General features: G+C 42.2%; 1 pseudogene across 1 annotated transcript in view; it reads right to left on the bottom strand.

Moving 5' to 3' along the window:
* LOC143293083 (uncharacterized) overlaps positions 1-12,745 on the bottom strand; it is a 30,076-nt pseudogene extending 17,331 nt beyond the window's left edge. Inside the window, exon 1 of the transcript XR_013056726.1 lies at positions 12,590-12,745. The product of XR_013056726.1 is annotated as an uncharacterized LOC143293083 (transcript). The remainder of the gene's footprint in view (positions 1-12,589) is intronic.
* Positions 12,746-16,739: the final 3,994 nt, after the last annotated feature.

The raw sequence follows: 16,739 nt of genomic DNA, 5'->3' as shown, positions 1-16,739 counted from the left end.
ACTCCCACACAATCTTCAGCTATGACACACTGCTGAAGATGCATAATAGTTAATACCCACTTTCAAATCCCATTCCCAGTCTTCAGCTCTGACACACTGCTTTGCACTCAAAATCAAAAGAAATTTCCATATTTCTCAATTTCCACAAAACTTCTTTCTTCTAGAAATTCTTTTCAACAGGGAAGGGATAAGAGAGGACTGTTAGTAAATCCTTGGGCCTTCAAACCTGCTCCTTAATATCCTGTCATGCATATCATTGCATCAAATTTCAGAAAGGATGAGACCTGTCCTTCAGTTTCATGAAAAGAAAGCAGCGACAGTTAGGTCACTTATTGGTTTTAACTTAAATTGTTGTTGTTGTTGTTGTTACTTAATCTTCCTTGGTCTCTCAGTGCTACTTTCTCTATAGTGTTTCACCCTGCTCACTCTGAACTCAAACTCTCCCAGACCTGCTAGTCCTGATACTGGTAAGGTCCACACAGGATGGTCACCTTCAGGTCACACACCAACAGAGACCCTGCAGAGCTGAGGAGTCCCTCCAGGTGTCCAGTGGTGCCTGTTATGATGCAGGACACAGTACATCATGTGCTGTCTGCTGAGAACCAAAGGTCTGTCACACAGCCAGCCCCTGTCAGGACACCCTCCACAGTTGACCATTACCATGTCCCAGCAACCCCAAGAATCCAACAGCAGTGGAAACTTTAAAAAAAAAATTCACAGGAATGACAGAGGAGAAGAAATCAAAGTTAACATTATCATGACAGTACTGCTTGAACGGCAAAGCAATTTCAGATCATTTTCCATTCCTCCACAATAATAACTGTAATAATAATAATGATGATGATGATAACAATAATATCATGGACAGCCATCTTAAAAGTTAATTTCAAGGCGATGTGACGTAACCACAATGCTTGCTTTCATGTCCCCTACCATCAACCAAACCAAGACAGACAAGTGTCATGTAAGCCTGATAATCAGACCAACACTCTCAAAAGACTTGCCTGCTCCTGGACTGAAATTCCCACTTCCACTTGTCTGACATGTCACTGTCTGACCTCGATCAACTACTGCCACCTTAACCCTTCTTGTCTAAACTACATCATCACATAAATTTCTGACAATGAAGATTGAAATAATCAGTAAATATATTTTTAGCAAAATCACACGGTCTGTTTTGTTGAAAGATGTTTGCACAAAACATGCTTAAATTATCATCTCTATATCACAAACATCACTTATGTCCTATTTTAGGGTTAGTCATTCAAGTCCAATAATTTCTAACCCTAAAAATAATAACAGGAATTTCCAGAATAAGATTTCAGAAGAAAAACAACAGGTCCAATGATTTCTAATTAGCACACAATTCAATGACTGAAGAATCAATACAAACCCAATTTGTTTAAAACAACAACAACAACATGAGAAAAACTGCCACACACAAAGGAACAACAGACCTGGAAACCTGTGCTCCTTCACACCACCCAGAATCAAAGCACAGCAGTTGAACTCACATCTCAACAATTGCACACACTTCCCTGGGAAAAAAAACATATCAATGGACACAGAAAAGAGGGAATTTCCTGTGCACTGTTGCCAGAACGCTGAGGTGTTATTTATACATGAGACCTGATATGTTGTGAAAGAAAAGTATCCTGCAACTCCATTGGTTGAAGTGGCTATGAAAAGAGCCAATGAAATGAAGGAAAACAATGAACTCCATAATGAAGGGGAATAACTGTCACTTGAAACACAAAAGCAGACTGCAGACAGATCAAATACCTCAGGGCCAGTTCTGATTTCTAATTCTATTCAGATTTATTGCTGCCACTGTGAAGAATATCTTTCAGACAATCTCAAGACAGTTGAACTTCCTCTTGTTATAGTTTTTTTTCTCAACAAAAAGACTGATTTTTTTTTTTTTTTTTTTTTTTTACAATGGGACAAAATGCAAAAGAAAAATGTACACCACCACTGAAGACTTCATTAGGATCATATCTGAATGGAATGGTTTAGTAAAAAGAAAAAAAAGTGCTCACAGCAACAGGCTGACTCAACAGTTATTTTTCAATAATCAAGAGTTCTTTGCCTGGTTAGCACTTTACAGGACTACTAGCATGCACACACACACACACACACACACACACACTAAAATCAATGTAAACCAATTAAAAAAAAAAACAACTGTTTAACATGCATACACACCAACAAAAACAAAAAGAACAAATTAAAAAAAACAAACCCACCCCCAGACATAAATAAAACTATTACACAGCCAGTGACAATCATATCAATAACTGAAACATGACGACAGCTGACTGTTAAGCAAGAGACAAAAACTGTGTGGACAGGGTGTCCCCTTTGAGAGGTGATTAAGTGAGGGCATCAATTAGTGCCGACCAGGGAGGAGGGGGAGACAGGGCAGTGAAGAGCTACTTGCCTCCAGATGCTGAAGGAACTGACAGGACTGTCACCCCATCAAACCACACAGTGCAGTGCTCCACTGACCCTGCAGGCTGGAGGATCACATCTCTCCAGCTCCCTCCCCTCCTTGAAGGGCCTTCACACTGCCAGCCCACATTTCTTTACCTCTCTACCTCTCTCCCCTCCTTGAAGGGCCTTCACACTGCCAGCCCACATTTCTTTACCTCTCTACCTCTCTCCCCTCCTTGAAGGGCCTTCACACTGCCAGCCCACATTTCTTTACCTCTCTACCTCTCTCCCCTCCTTGAAGGGCCTTCACACTGCCAGCCCACATTTCTTTACCTCTCTACCTCTCTCCCCTCCTTGAAGGGCCTTCACACTGCCAGCCCACATTTCTTTACCTCTCTCCCCTCCTTGAAGGGCCTTCACACTGCCAGCCCACATTTCTTTACCTCTACCTCTCTCCCCTCCTTGAAGGGCCTTCACACTGCCAGCCCACATTTCTTTACCTCTCTCCCCTCCTTGAAGGGCCTTCACACTGCCAGCCCACATTTCTTTACCTCTCTCCACTCCTTGAAGGGCCTTCACACTGCCAGCCCACATTTCTTTACCTCTCTCCACTCCTTGAAGGGCCTTCACACTGCCAGCCCACATTTCTTTACCTCTCTCCTCCTGCCTTCACACTGCCAGCCCACATTTCTTTACCTCTCTCCACTCCTTGAAGGGCCTTCACACTGCCAGCCCACATTTCTTCCCTTCCCTCCCGCCTAGCTGCCGCTACAACCTCTTTCTGCGCCTTTCACTCCCTCCCTGTTCCTTCCGTTTTCTGTCCCCTACAAGGCATCAAAGATTCCAACCTTTTCCCCTTCTTTTTTTCTTTCTTCTTCTTCTTCTTTTTTTTCTCTCCTTTTAACCCTGAGAGCAGTATGTGACAGAGAGTGCCAATCATACTTTATTGACGCTGGTTCCTACAATACTATCTCAGTACCATACTTAACACAAACCAAAGCTTCACGCTGACAGCGCCTTGACGGCACCAATGAAAACTCTTCCTGATGTTGCTAACTTTATTTCTCACCATATAAAGACTTTTTCTGCCACTCAAACTATTAAGAAGAAAATGGAAAAATGAAAATCAATAGCAGGTCTCTTGTGACTATTCTCTGTGGTAATCAACTCCATATACAATGTACTATATGCTGACTTTTCAACCTAAGAAAGTAAGATGTGAAAGTGAAAAGATGATGAGAAAAGAAACGGCCTGGGGGTGGATGTGTTGGTGGCAGAGGGGTCCCCATATTGACATCTTTCTGACTTTCCAGTAAGCGGGATGAACTGTTTTAAATGTTTCAGTTTAAAGCAGTTTATAAGTATTGGTAGGACATACAGTAGTCATGGTTTAACACCTGCACAGTTCATTTCCCTGAGCTGTGATACGGCAATGACAGACCAATGGTCACAAGTTGTCTACACTTATGGAACAACAAGGCAACCTGGTGCTGTCCCAAAACAAGTCCTGTTAAAGGTCCAATATCTCTTTACGGCCATAGGAACAATGAATTCCCGTTCTGTGTGTTTAAGGCTCAGCACTGGAAGAGGAGGCTCAAACATCTCCTTCCACCATTTCATCCCTTACCGACATGTCATGTACCCCTTCAATGCGGAGTGAATGGGGAGAATCTGAGTGAAGTGCCTTTCACATGGACACAACACTGTGCCAAAACATTGGCGATCAATGGCATCTCCTCTGATGATATACATATACGATATACACACTAATAAACATAGTTATTATCCAGCACATGGCACCAGCAGTCTCTTCTGGGGACTGCACACATGACAGCTTCGTCAGGACGGTCAATGAAATTTGAAGTTAAAATGTGTAATACCATACAGGACCAACAAAGTGCTGACCAATGTGAAATATCTTCCACATGTTTGATTTTTTTCTTTTCTTTCTTTAAGACATGCAAATATTCGCAAACACACACACACATGAAGCCCAAAATAACACAATAAAATGCTTCATGGGCTGCAACTCACACATTCACTCATACAAACAGTGAGATTGATATGTATGACAGCTTTTACCCCTGGCATGTAGGCAGTCATACTCTGCTCTCAGGGGAAAATAAAAGCCTGACCAACACTAGCCTGTGAAATCAGATCTTTACAAATATCAACAGTGCTAAACCTCACCAAAAACGTATTACTTCACTTACAACCCTGGCTTCTGTATTTCTTTTGGTAGTTTTACTACAATGTAAAAAGTATAATCTTCTAGTTCTACACATTAACAAGTATAATCTTCTACACATTAACATATTTTTTCTCACAAAGAACAACTCCATTTGACACTTACATAAAATTTAATGTGGGGACTATTAGACTAACAAAACAGCAAAATATTTGGGAAAATAAAGTTCTAAGAAAAAAAACACACATATCAGTTTGGGATGAAATATAATCTCCCTAATCCTGATATTTGTTTCTAGTGTATGTTCTGAATATAATCATAATCATATACAAACTGTTGGAAGGAGATATTATCACACTCGATAAGAGCATCAAGATGACAACAGAGAACCATATTCCAACCATCTATTTTCTGGGGGAAAAGAAAACACAAACAACTAAAAAATACATTAAAAACTCATACTGTGAGCAGAACTATTAAATTTCAAAAAAGTATGTCTTTAAAAAGAGAAGAAGAAAGGGCTAACACTGGTCAGAATCCCACAGGCTCAAGCTGACCAGTAGGCTGCGCCACTACCAGTGTTTGCAATGAGCGGGCGAGAAAGGGAGACAAAAAGTTCTCCTGGTTACTGGCTGCTGAGACGGTTGCCTAGGAAACCCGCGCTGGCACAGCCATAATTTGACAGTCAGCACTAGGGCCGTTCATTGAGAAAGGGCGAGGAGAAAAATCAATATGGCCATGCTGCTATCTGAAGGCAAAGGGATGGTATAAACAGCGATCGATGTCCTGCGTCCATTGCTTGCTCTGTAGGCCGGGAACTGGATTATGCTATTGATTTTTAATCCAAACTCATTTCAACTCCCCTGCATCCCCCGACCCATTTGTGCGTATTGGCTACCTGATAACATTTCAGCACAGCTAGATATGCACACTTGTCTCCGATGGCATCTCCAGTCACTAGGAAAAAAATGGCGCTCATCCCTATCTTCTCTACATTGTCGTCCACTTTAGTCCAGGCTTTCTTTGCACAGCAACTTCATAACTATCTTCAATGCTTACCAAAAAGGAAAACTCCTATTGTCATAGTTTTCATGATTCATTTTCCACCATTGGGTTTGTTAGTGCCCCAAGTGAAGCAACTAAAAGTCTCAACACCTTTTGCAAAACACTGTATCGTATTGGTGATGCTGTTGCTGTTTTCATATCAAATGCATGACATCAAAATCCAGTGTGAAAGTCAAGAAAATTCTCTGATGTGTTACAAATAACCATCCATACTATCAGTTCACATTACCACATGTATGTAGTACTTAAACTCGCATGTTACTGACACAAAGAGCAGAGAAATTTCAGCTTAAAAAAACAAACAAAAAAACTTGGTGTTTCAAACACGGGAACACTTCTCTGAATCTGATTTTACATTAATCAAATCCTAAATGCCACAGATACTGAGATAGCTATATGGTTTCATTTCAGCTTGCAAAATATTCTGAATAGCGTCAATTACTGTCACTGCTGAAACAATGTCTGTGAGCAATGATTTATCATGCTATCTGTCTCACTTTTCTGAGTTTTAAAAATTTTCAAAAAATTAAAGAACTAGAAATAAAGATTAAAAGAACAAATACATCTTAAATTACCCGAATTTCTTACATGGGTGACTGCTCATAGGACTGTCAATAGCTGTATAGTAAAAAGGGAAAAAAAAACTCAACCAAAGCAGCAAAATGCAAATGCTCAAGTTTAAACTTTTTGTGAGTTAGTACCTTTTTCTTTTACATCAATCACTGAATGATTAAGACAAAAGTTAGCTTCATTCTAATATCTATCGCAGAAAATGGAGTGTGGATACCTATATATTATATGGCAAGGTAAAACTACAAAAGGTCATGCATGTAAAAGCCCACTCAAACAGTCATGTATATGAGTGAATATGGAAGTTGCAACCCATGAATGAAGACAAATTCTAATAAATACATGTAATATTCATGTTAATTTACTAATTAGTTGCTACTTTTGTCACACTCAGTCATGAAAAATGAGTCTGATGTCTCTATCACCCAGTCCACTCCCTCTTTTCATAGACAGTGCCAGAAATTCTCTGTCTCTCATTAACTGTTCACCAACAATGAATCAAAGCCCAAAACCCAACATGGGCAGTCCAAACTAATGCCATGCCACACACTGACAAAGACAATACACAAAGTAACAACACATCAATGTTGCCCAATTCATACAATAATAATCACAATAATAATTTGAAATGACATAGTTGTATATCGCCTTTTCTCTGAAAAAGCTCAATGGGCTTTACAAAAACGGGCGAACACTCACTCACACATGCAAGCAGGCATGCGCACACAAACACACACTAGTACATAACAAGAACTTATCTCCGATGTTGCGCATGTTCAACTTTGTTCTAACCATTCCTGGTACTCATCACCTCTTGTCAACATGAAAGTCACCTCTCATTATCTTAGTTTAACACTTCAGTTCAACTTCAAGTCTGCCACTGGCACAGAAACTGACCAAAATAACACTGAAAAGACTGCAGCCTCAAGCTGTGGAGTCAGCAAAACTGCACTGAAAAAGGGGTTAAATAGTTTGTGACAATGTACACATGTCAGCTGGCTGGGGAGACAGGATCAACAGCTTGCAACAGGAGTTGATGGCTGTGCCCACATTTCCTCCCCTCCACTCCCCTGTGTGACTGTCAGAGCCAACTTCCACCCCTTGTTGTCTACACTATCCATTCCATCTTGTGGGGTCAAATTGTGGATATTGCCACCTTCACAAACTCAACTCCGCTGTTGCCTGGAGTTTTGTGCTGTAAGCTGAAGCATATCATCCACTGACTGATGAAAAAAAAAAAGTCCCATCATTATTGCTTTATTGGCTGACAGGTCCAGCATTATTTATGATTCCAGTCAGCATGCATTACCACATTACCAGGAATAACATCCCTCACCCATCCCTCCTCCGTGGAATCAATCAGGAAAATGCTGGCACTGCCTTTTTTTTTTCTTCATTTGTTTAATGTGATCAACCAGTAAAATACCGGCAGTTGCCCAGCTATACACATTCTGTGTTCTGGTATCAACCCATAGCACACTCCAATCATCCAATTTGTTTTTCTTTTCTCTGATATGCGACTTGTGATGATCATGTTTATGACATGAACCTGACTGGGCCCTACTTCTTTTTACCCTTCTCTCACCCCCTTTCTTCTGTCAATTTCCTGCCTCAATTCTCTCAATTAAAGGGGGAAAAAAGAAGGAAATGGTTGCATTGAAGACAGCTATGTTACAAACGTGTCAGCGTGTTCATATATGTGTGTATTTTCCTGAGTGTGTGTGCATGTTGATGCCTGTCCATCAACTGATCAAGTCAATTCCTTGTGGGGAGGCACCATGGCCAAATCAGGTGCTGGACTTGTGATCCACCAAGCAGGCTTCAAGTGTAATTGGGGGTGTGGGGGTGCTTTTGTCTGTGTGTGTGTGTGTGTGTGTGTGTGTGTAATGCCGATAATGGTCAATGTTTAAACCTTGGGCATCAAATGGAAGAAGTGTATGTGTGTGTGTGTGTTTGTATCTCAGTATGTGTGTGTGTATCTGTTTTTAGTAGAGGCAGAAAGACAGTGTGCGTCTCTATGTGTGACAGAGGAAGAATCAGACATGATACGTGATACAGAGCGCAAAAATGAAGCCTTTCATTTACAACCGTGGATATATCTGCGGTTTTGGGACAACTGCATTATCAGGTGTCCAGCCACTCATTTGCATATGCTTACCTCCCTTGCAAATGGCCACTGCCTTGGTGACTGTTTGAAGCAATTTCTTGGCACGTTTTGGCTTAATTTTGATGCGTTTTTGTTGTTGTTGTTGTTTTATAAAGCGAAAGCTGTTCAGTGTGTCAACATGGCTGCCAGAACGTACAGTACAGAAGAGCTGGCTAGAATTTTGTTTTATTTTCTGAACAACATCAACAATAGCAACTACGGAAATGTGACAGAAAACGAAAGTAATATTGTTGTTGATCAAGTAAAGTGATTCTGGTTATCCTAATGATGATTACATGCTACAGCATACATCCACAGGAAGGGGACGGGGGTGGGGGGGTGTTAATAGTGGGTAGAGAAAAAAACCCAACATTTTAGCCTGAAACCTTCATTCTGGGGTTTTCATCTACTATAAAACCCTCCAGATGAAAGCTTCAACTTAGTTCAAGTTGAAATATTGTTAACAGTGAGTTTTTGTGTTTTAGTAATATTGTGTAATACTGTTTGTAAGTGTTCGGGAAGAAGGGGGTGTGTGTGGGTGTATGTGAGTGGTTATGTATCGTGATTATGTTGAAAACAACATGATAGTATAGGAAACAACATAATGACACTTGCTTGTTGTGTCTAATACATTTGCTAATATCTTAGCACTGTTTCCGCCCATAAAATATATGAACTTGAATTTTCTACTTTTCTTCAAAATATTCTGTGTATATATTTTTTCTAAAAATCTGAGTTATCTTCCCCTGATTGGGAGATATATCATCCTGTCAACATCGCAGTTCCATTAATTATATCCTCCATTCATTTTCCTTCAGGAAAACATATACTTTTAAGCATAATTTTTATTTTTGTGATTTTGTTATTGTTGTTGAGGTTTGTGATTAGTTTGCAAAAATCACAAATAGTTCCAGAAGTGAAAGTGTCAGTTGGAGAACTTGACATCAGACAAACTAAAGAGCGGGGAGAGAACTGAGTATAACAATCATGAGTTTGACAGTTTATGAGAACAAATGGGTGCAATAACCAAGTGGCTAAAGCGTTGGACTTTCAATCTGAGGGTTCTGGGTTCGAATCTTGGTGTGGGTGTCTGGTGGGTAAAGGGTGGAGATTTTTCCAATTTCCCAGGTCAGCATATGTGCAGACCTGCTTGTGCCTGAACCCCCTTTGTGTGTATATGCACGCTGAAGATCAAATATGCACGTTAAAGATCCTGTAATCAATGACAGCGTTTGGATTTGGTGGGTTATGGAAACAAGAACATACCCAGCATGCAAACCCCCCAAAATGGAGTATGGCCGCCTACATGGTGAGGTAAATAAACAAACCTTACACATAAAATGTTGCATGTATGTCTGTGTATGAATGTGTACCTGAAATCTGACTGAACGACACAGGAAACAAATGATGAGCACCCACTGACAGCTGTCAGTCAGCTCTACCCAGGTAGGCAGGCTATTGTGCAAACCACCCACTGTTTGTAAAACCGTCAGTCAGCTCTACCCAGGTAGGCAGCCTATTGTGCAAACCACCCACTGTTTGTAAAGCTGTCAGTCAGCTCTACCCAGGTAGGCAGCCTATTGTGCAAACCACCCACTGTTTGTAAAACCGTCAGTCAGCTCTACCCAGGTAGGCAGCCTATTGTGCAAACCACCCACTGTTTGTAAAGCTGTCAGTCAGCTCTACCCAGGTAGGCAGCCTATTGTGCAAACCACCCACTGTTTGTAAAACCGTCAGTCAGCTCTACCCAGGTAGGCAGCCTATTGTGCAAACCACCCACTGTTTGTAAAGCTGTCAGTCAGCTCTACCCAGGTAGGCAGCCTATTGTGCAAACCACCCACTGTTTGTAAAACCGTCAGTCAGCTCTACCCAGGTAGGCAGGCTATTGTGCAAACCACCCACTGTTTGTAAAGCCGTCAGTCAGCTCTACCCAGGTAGGCAGGCTATTGTGCAAACCACCCACTGTTTGTAAAGCTGTCAGTCAGCTCTACCCAGGTAGGCAGCCTATTGTGCAAACCACCCACTGTTTGTAAAGCTGTCAGTCAGCTCTACCCAGGTAGGCAGCCTATTGTGCAAACCACCCACTGTTTGTAAAACCGTCAGTCAGCTCTACCCAGGTAGGCAGGCTATTGTGCAAACCACCCACTGTTTGTAAAACCGTCAGTCAGCTCTACCCAGGTAGGCAGCCTATTGTGCAAACCACCCACTGTTTGTAAAACCGTCAGTCAGCTCTACCCAGGTAGGCAGCCTATTGTGCAAACCACCCACTGTTTGTAAAGCTGTCAGTCAGCTCTACCCAGGTAGGCAGCCTATTGTGCAAACCACCCACTGTTTGTAAAACCGTCAGTCAGCTCTACCCAGGTAGGCAGCCTATTGTGCAAACCACCCACTGTTTGTAAAGCTGTCAGTCAGCTCTACCCAGGTAGGCAGCCTATTGTGCAAACCACCCACTGTTTGTAAAGCTGTCAGTCAGCTCTACCCAGGTAGGCAGCCTATTGTGCAAACCACCCACTGTTTGTAAAACCGTCAGTCAGCTCTACCCAGGTAGGCAGGCTATTGTGCAAACCACCCACTGTTTGTAAAGCTGTCAGTCAGCTCTACCCAGGTAGGCAGCCTATTGTGCAAACCACCCACTGTTTGTAAAACCGTCAGTCAGCTCTACCCAGGTAGGCAGCCTATTGTGCAAACCACCCACTGTTTGTAAAACCGTCAGTCAGCTCTACCCAGGTGGGCAGCCTATTGTGCAAACCACCCACTGTTTGTTAAGCACTGAGAGCTTTGTCTCTGACTGAGGATAGGCACTAAAAAGTATCCATGTCATCATCATCATGATCAAACAGATTGTGTATGTCTCACATGTGTACGCACACTCATGCAGGTAAACAAGTTTTTCTGTACACAAGTCATTGTGCGAGTTACTTGTAATGCTACATTGTCATGATGACTTTTCAGTGTATGACCATTTGGGGGCTCCAACACCCATGTTCACTTCTATGATACATGAGTGGGCTTTTATGTGTATAACCGTTTTTACCCCACCATACTCCTTTTTCAGGGCGCACATACTAGGAAAGTTCTGGCTTCCAATCCACTGAATGCCCAATATGTATTAGGGATTTTTAACACTCACATTTGATTTTCTGCACAAGTATTCACATAAAGGAGGTTCAGGCACTTGCTGGTCTGAACATCTGTTGACCCAGACAATCAGAAAAACCTCCACCCTAGACCCACCAGGTGCTTTGACCAGGATTCAAACCAAGGAACCTTACACTGAAAGTCCAACACTTGGCTGTTGTGCCAATCATCCACTGTGTTCATTTTACATTTGTTATAATCTGCAACATTTACTATGATAAAACAAAAGTTTTGAACAGCAAAGATTTATAACTGGACTGGGAAGAGTCAGCAAGACATGAAGTACAAAAATGACTGGCAGAAATAATGAAATATATGCAGAACTCTAAAGGCTGTACGCAGACTTGGTCTTTGTTCAATATTCTAAAGTGATTTCTTTAAATTTTACTTTTAACAGGACACATTTAAATCGAACCGGTCTGGAAATTTCCTCTTCCTTGTTTGCAAACACACCCACACATGCACATACCCACACACACACACACACAGGTACGAGTGGGTGACTAACACAACACGGTAGTACTCCGAATACTGTGCACGAAGTTGGTCTTTGTTCAATGTTTCCGAAATATATCTTTTAATGCCGGCAACATTGTTAGGATACCTTTTAAATCGAACAAATCTGGAACTTTTTTTATTCTTTTGCTTGTACATTCCTAGCGCTCGCGTGTACACGAACGCACGCACACGCAAACACACACAGACACAACACACGTGTCCGCGCGCGCTCAAAAACTACACAACGAAGGTGGGGGCTGCTCACAATCTGACGGATCGAGTGAAATAAAAACGGTAACTAGGCTATCTTCGAATCTGGTTGCTTGAACTAGCATTTCTAAAACAATAGTTCTATTTGAAGTACAGTGTTGCTTTGAAAAACGTGATCTTCAAACCCAAAGTATCTTAATGGTGTCTCTCGAACACAGTCAACAAAATTGACACTACCATGCCCCAACACCACACACCGAAAGCTCCGTGATCCCTAGCCATCAAGGAAGGAACGAAGACCAACCCACACAAAAAGACAACAACCCAGACAGGTCACTTACCAAACGTGGTCGGCCTCAATGTAAACAATCAGTTACGTAATGTCGGCTGGACGATACGGTGTGCCACTCGCCACTTAGGCAACGCAGGACTTCTCACGGATGAATTAATAGCCCGAAAACTTGATAATCATGCGTGACCTTTTCGAGCTTCCGACAATGAAACGTGCCAGTTCACGATTAAATTACTACGCGAAATCATTAACATCAAAACATAGTTCTAAATCTTTCCATTTGTAATGAACAATGCAAAAATATTCTGCAGATTTAATTCATTAAATTACGCTAAAATATTTATAGATGTAACTAATGTAAGGTTTGTAGCCATACGCATCGGGTCAGTATGCACTGTATCTTGTTTGTTTGCTATCCTTCCGCGGTCGGCTGTCTGAAATCCATGGAATGTTGACGTCACAAACTGCCTCTTGTTTCTCTTGAGTCACACACCCCACTACAACTAACGGGGTGTACAGGTTTAATAAATACTTTAATCGGTGTTCTTGAAATAAGTTGTTCTGAAAATCAAAATGAAATATTAAGAAAAATAATAATAACATAGAAAAATGTACGCTGTGTCTTCTTTTCTAAACGTTCTTTAATTATTTTCTCGCACTTTATTTATGTGCGCCCCCATTACTTAAATGGAATAATCAAGGTTCAAAGTTCATGACCTGACCCTTGGTATTGCCCAGCTTTCGCGCGAAAATTTTCAATCGATATGACAATAAACCAAATAAAAATATATAAGAGGAAGAAGAAAATGAAAGTAGACGGATTATAATGGAAATATTTCTTTTGCACATTAGTTAAACAGTGGATGATGTGAAATTCATGAACATACAGGAATAGGCCTTCACATGTTAGTTCCTCGGCCGTAACAAAAACTAAAACAAAACAAATTATCAACTGATTTTTATTTCTCTGAGCATATTTCAACCTTTTTCTGCCCCTTCCGTAGTTTACACGAAATAATTTGATCTAATGTAAGGAGGAATGTCATCAAGTAAAATAACTGTATGTGAAACAAGAAGTCGTCTGGTGTGTGATACATCTCAGCCACTGGTACTGATGCCGAGTGGATAACTGATGGGCCGTGGATCATTCGGTTTGTCAGTCTACTTTTATTATGACTTTTCAAGGGGAAAAAAGTTGGCAAACTCGGTTTTGAAAGGTTCTAATTATAATGTTACCCATTCACAGCCAGTCAATTCAGAGTGCAAAATTCCTTTTAGCTGTGTTCCCTTTCACAGCCAGTCAGTCAATTCAGAGTGCAAAATTCCCTTTAGTTGCCGTTGCACGGTAAACACAGAAAAGACTGTGTCCACTGAATGCTGACGGATGTGATGCGAAGAAAATATGGCAGTTTATTACTGACGGCAGTCCTACCACGACCGAACATTAGGAGCAATGGGTTCATGGATAACAGACCCCGATGATGATCTTGTCGTATTTCACTGAGTGACATGCCCCGGGGTGCCGAGTTTACCTAGCTCAGTGGTGCGGCTGAGAATCAGTGCCACTGACATTAGCGGCGGCCAGGGGATTTATATTACTGACTACTCAGTGATATCCATAAGTATAATTACTTTAAAACTGAGGCAGCAGCCAGTATGCTGTCAAACTCAATCAATGAATGCAAAGGTAACATGAAATAAAATAAACTGATAAAATAAAATAAAATAAAATAAATCTTGGCAATGATGACTACGGCAAGTGCTGGTTCGTGTTTGTGATCAGGGCAACTGATTTCGTGACGCCTTTCACTGATGCCCAACTCCGTCCGGAATGGTCAAAAGGTAAGTTAGGCCACTGATACCGACACTGGCACTGACGGTCTGTCTGTCTCTCTACTGTGTCCACACACACACACACACACACACACACACACACACACACACATACACCGATGTCATATGCCTATACACACACACACACACACACACACACACACACACACACCACTCATATATATATATATATATATATATATATATATATGAGTGGTGTGTGTGTGTGTGTGTGTGTGTGTGTGTGTGTGTGATTTCTCATATAGTGCCTGCAATGCAGAACGCACCGCGAAAAATGTTAGGTAGACCGGCTGTTCCAATTTAGGATAACAAAACGGGGAATTATACCCATCACTGACGAAATAAATTATACACAACTGTTGCTGACTGTGCCGTGCCCCAGCCCCCACGCCCTGACCATGGACATATATGTGTGTGTGTGTGTGTGTGTGTGTGTGTGTGTGTGTCTCAGTGGCCATATGACACGTTTTCTCCGAAACCAGCCACGCACTGTGTTGGGGAGACAGGTTTGCCTCTGTGACAACCTTGAACTTCCCATCAGCTGTCTCCGCCTGGGCTTGTTTCGCTTTCAGTGTATGCTCGCCACTGTTAGGAATTATGAGTCATCGTCTTGTTCATTAACAAGGGCGGGAGTACACTGTCCTGAAGAGTCTTGCAGCTTTTCAGTTTTCGTTCAGCCAAGAACCTCTCAGTACCCCGCACGGGCGCCAGTCTTTCTGAACTTACCGGTAACGATTTGGGGCCGGCGCAGCTCTGGCGGTGTTATGGTGCTGCCTGTATTTATCTGTTTATTCGTTTTATTTTGTCGTCGTTTTTCAGTTGTGCAACTTCTCTCAGCTTCGTGCGTCCCTTTTTGCTGACCGCTGCAGTGCCGGCGGCCAGTGAACCCTGCTAAGAACCCTGTCCACCCAAGACCTCAGTTTATCCGTCAGCAGCACTACAGCAACAGTGCGGCATACAGCTGACTCGGGTCTTACAATTTCTAGACAAACATGATTGTAAAAGAAAAGTCACAGGTCCTCCCAGTTCCCAAATCTACATCAGTCAAGTGTATCCTGTACACGTAACATGTGTCTTGCTGTTTAATAAGAGGAGAATTTCAAAGGCTGAGTGTGTTTGCTTTGACATGAGTGGGCAATCGCAAACACGAATGTGTAGACTGCATTGCTGGCCGGTATTGACTGGCACAGGTCCAAACCAGAGACACTAATATCTCATCTTCTGGTGTCTATGGTCCAAACTAAGTACTGACGTCTGCTGCAGTTGGCTCACACTTACTGAGGCTGCATTCATACCAAACACGGTCGGACCAAATGGCATCGGGCAGACGGAAAATAATTATGGTCCAACTCCGCAACTGTCTGTTGCAGCGTCCTGGGAAACGCGACGGGTGGGGGAGGGGAGGGAAATCCGGCGACGATGTTTGTCAGTGACTGTGTTACAAGTTCAGTCCCTTGAAGAGACGGACGGCAAATAACGTCCATGCACGTTGTTCAGAAGACGTGGACGGTCGTCCGTGCTTGATGTGAACGCTTTTCGCGCCACTTGTGACAGCAAAGAGCAAAATCATCACTCAGTTTTGAGGCCGACAAAGATGAAAATTGACAATGTTTATATAAAGATAAGTTGTGTGTGTGTAGACTGAATATGCAATGCGTAGGTCAGTTCATTTGTACCAGCCATCATGTGTGAGGAAGAGAAAGAAAATGAACATTTCTGAACACAAACATTATTGTATTACTTGTTATAGAAACAAATGTGTGTGAGATATTTGGGCTGCTCTTCCTGGGATGAGGATGAATGCACCATCCCTGAGCACTGCCATGTCTTTTTTCTGTCTGCATGTGCACACATTTCTTAGAATTCTGAGTGCCAGGGACAACAATTTTGTTGTGGCTTTCAAGTGCACCAAATTCATGCTGCACATGGGACCCCCACTCAATTTATTGTCTCCTCTGAAATGACTAGTACCCAGACCAGCACTCAAGGTGGAAGTCAAAATGCAGGTCCATAAAGGGACTTAACCTGTGGACACCAGCTTCCTGGCCAGACACATTACCACCACACCACCACTCCACTGGCACATATCTGAGCTGTTAGACCACACGATGTCAGTAGGTCCATTAATCTATTCCTGTTACACCACATCTTGTCAGCAGGTCCCATTTGCTTGTACCTGTTACACCTGGTGCTGGTGGCAGGTCCCATTAGCCTATTGCTGTTACACCTTGCCTTGTGAGCAGGTCCCATTAGCCTATTGCTGTTACACCTCACCTTGTGAGCAGGTCTCATTAGCCTATTGCTGTTACACCTCACCTTGTGAGCAGGTCTCATTAGCCTATTGC

This window comes from Babylonia areolata, chromosome 18 (genome assembly GCF_041734735.1).
Source record: "Babylonia areolata isolate BAREFJ2019XMU chromosome 18, ASM4173473v1, whole genome shotgun sequence".
In the NCBI taxonomy this organism is placed as follows: domain Eukaryota; kingdom Metazoa; phylum Mollusca; class Gastropoda; order Neogastropoda; family Buccinidae; genus Babylonia; species Babylonia areolata.
The sequence above is the reverse complement of the archived record's forward strand: the minus strand, read 5'-3'. Positions and strand labels throughout refer to the sequence as shown.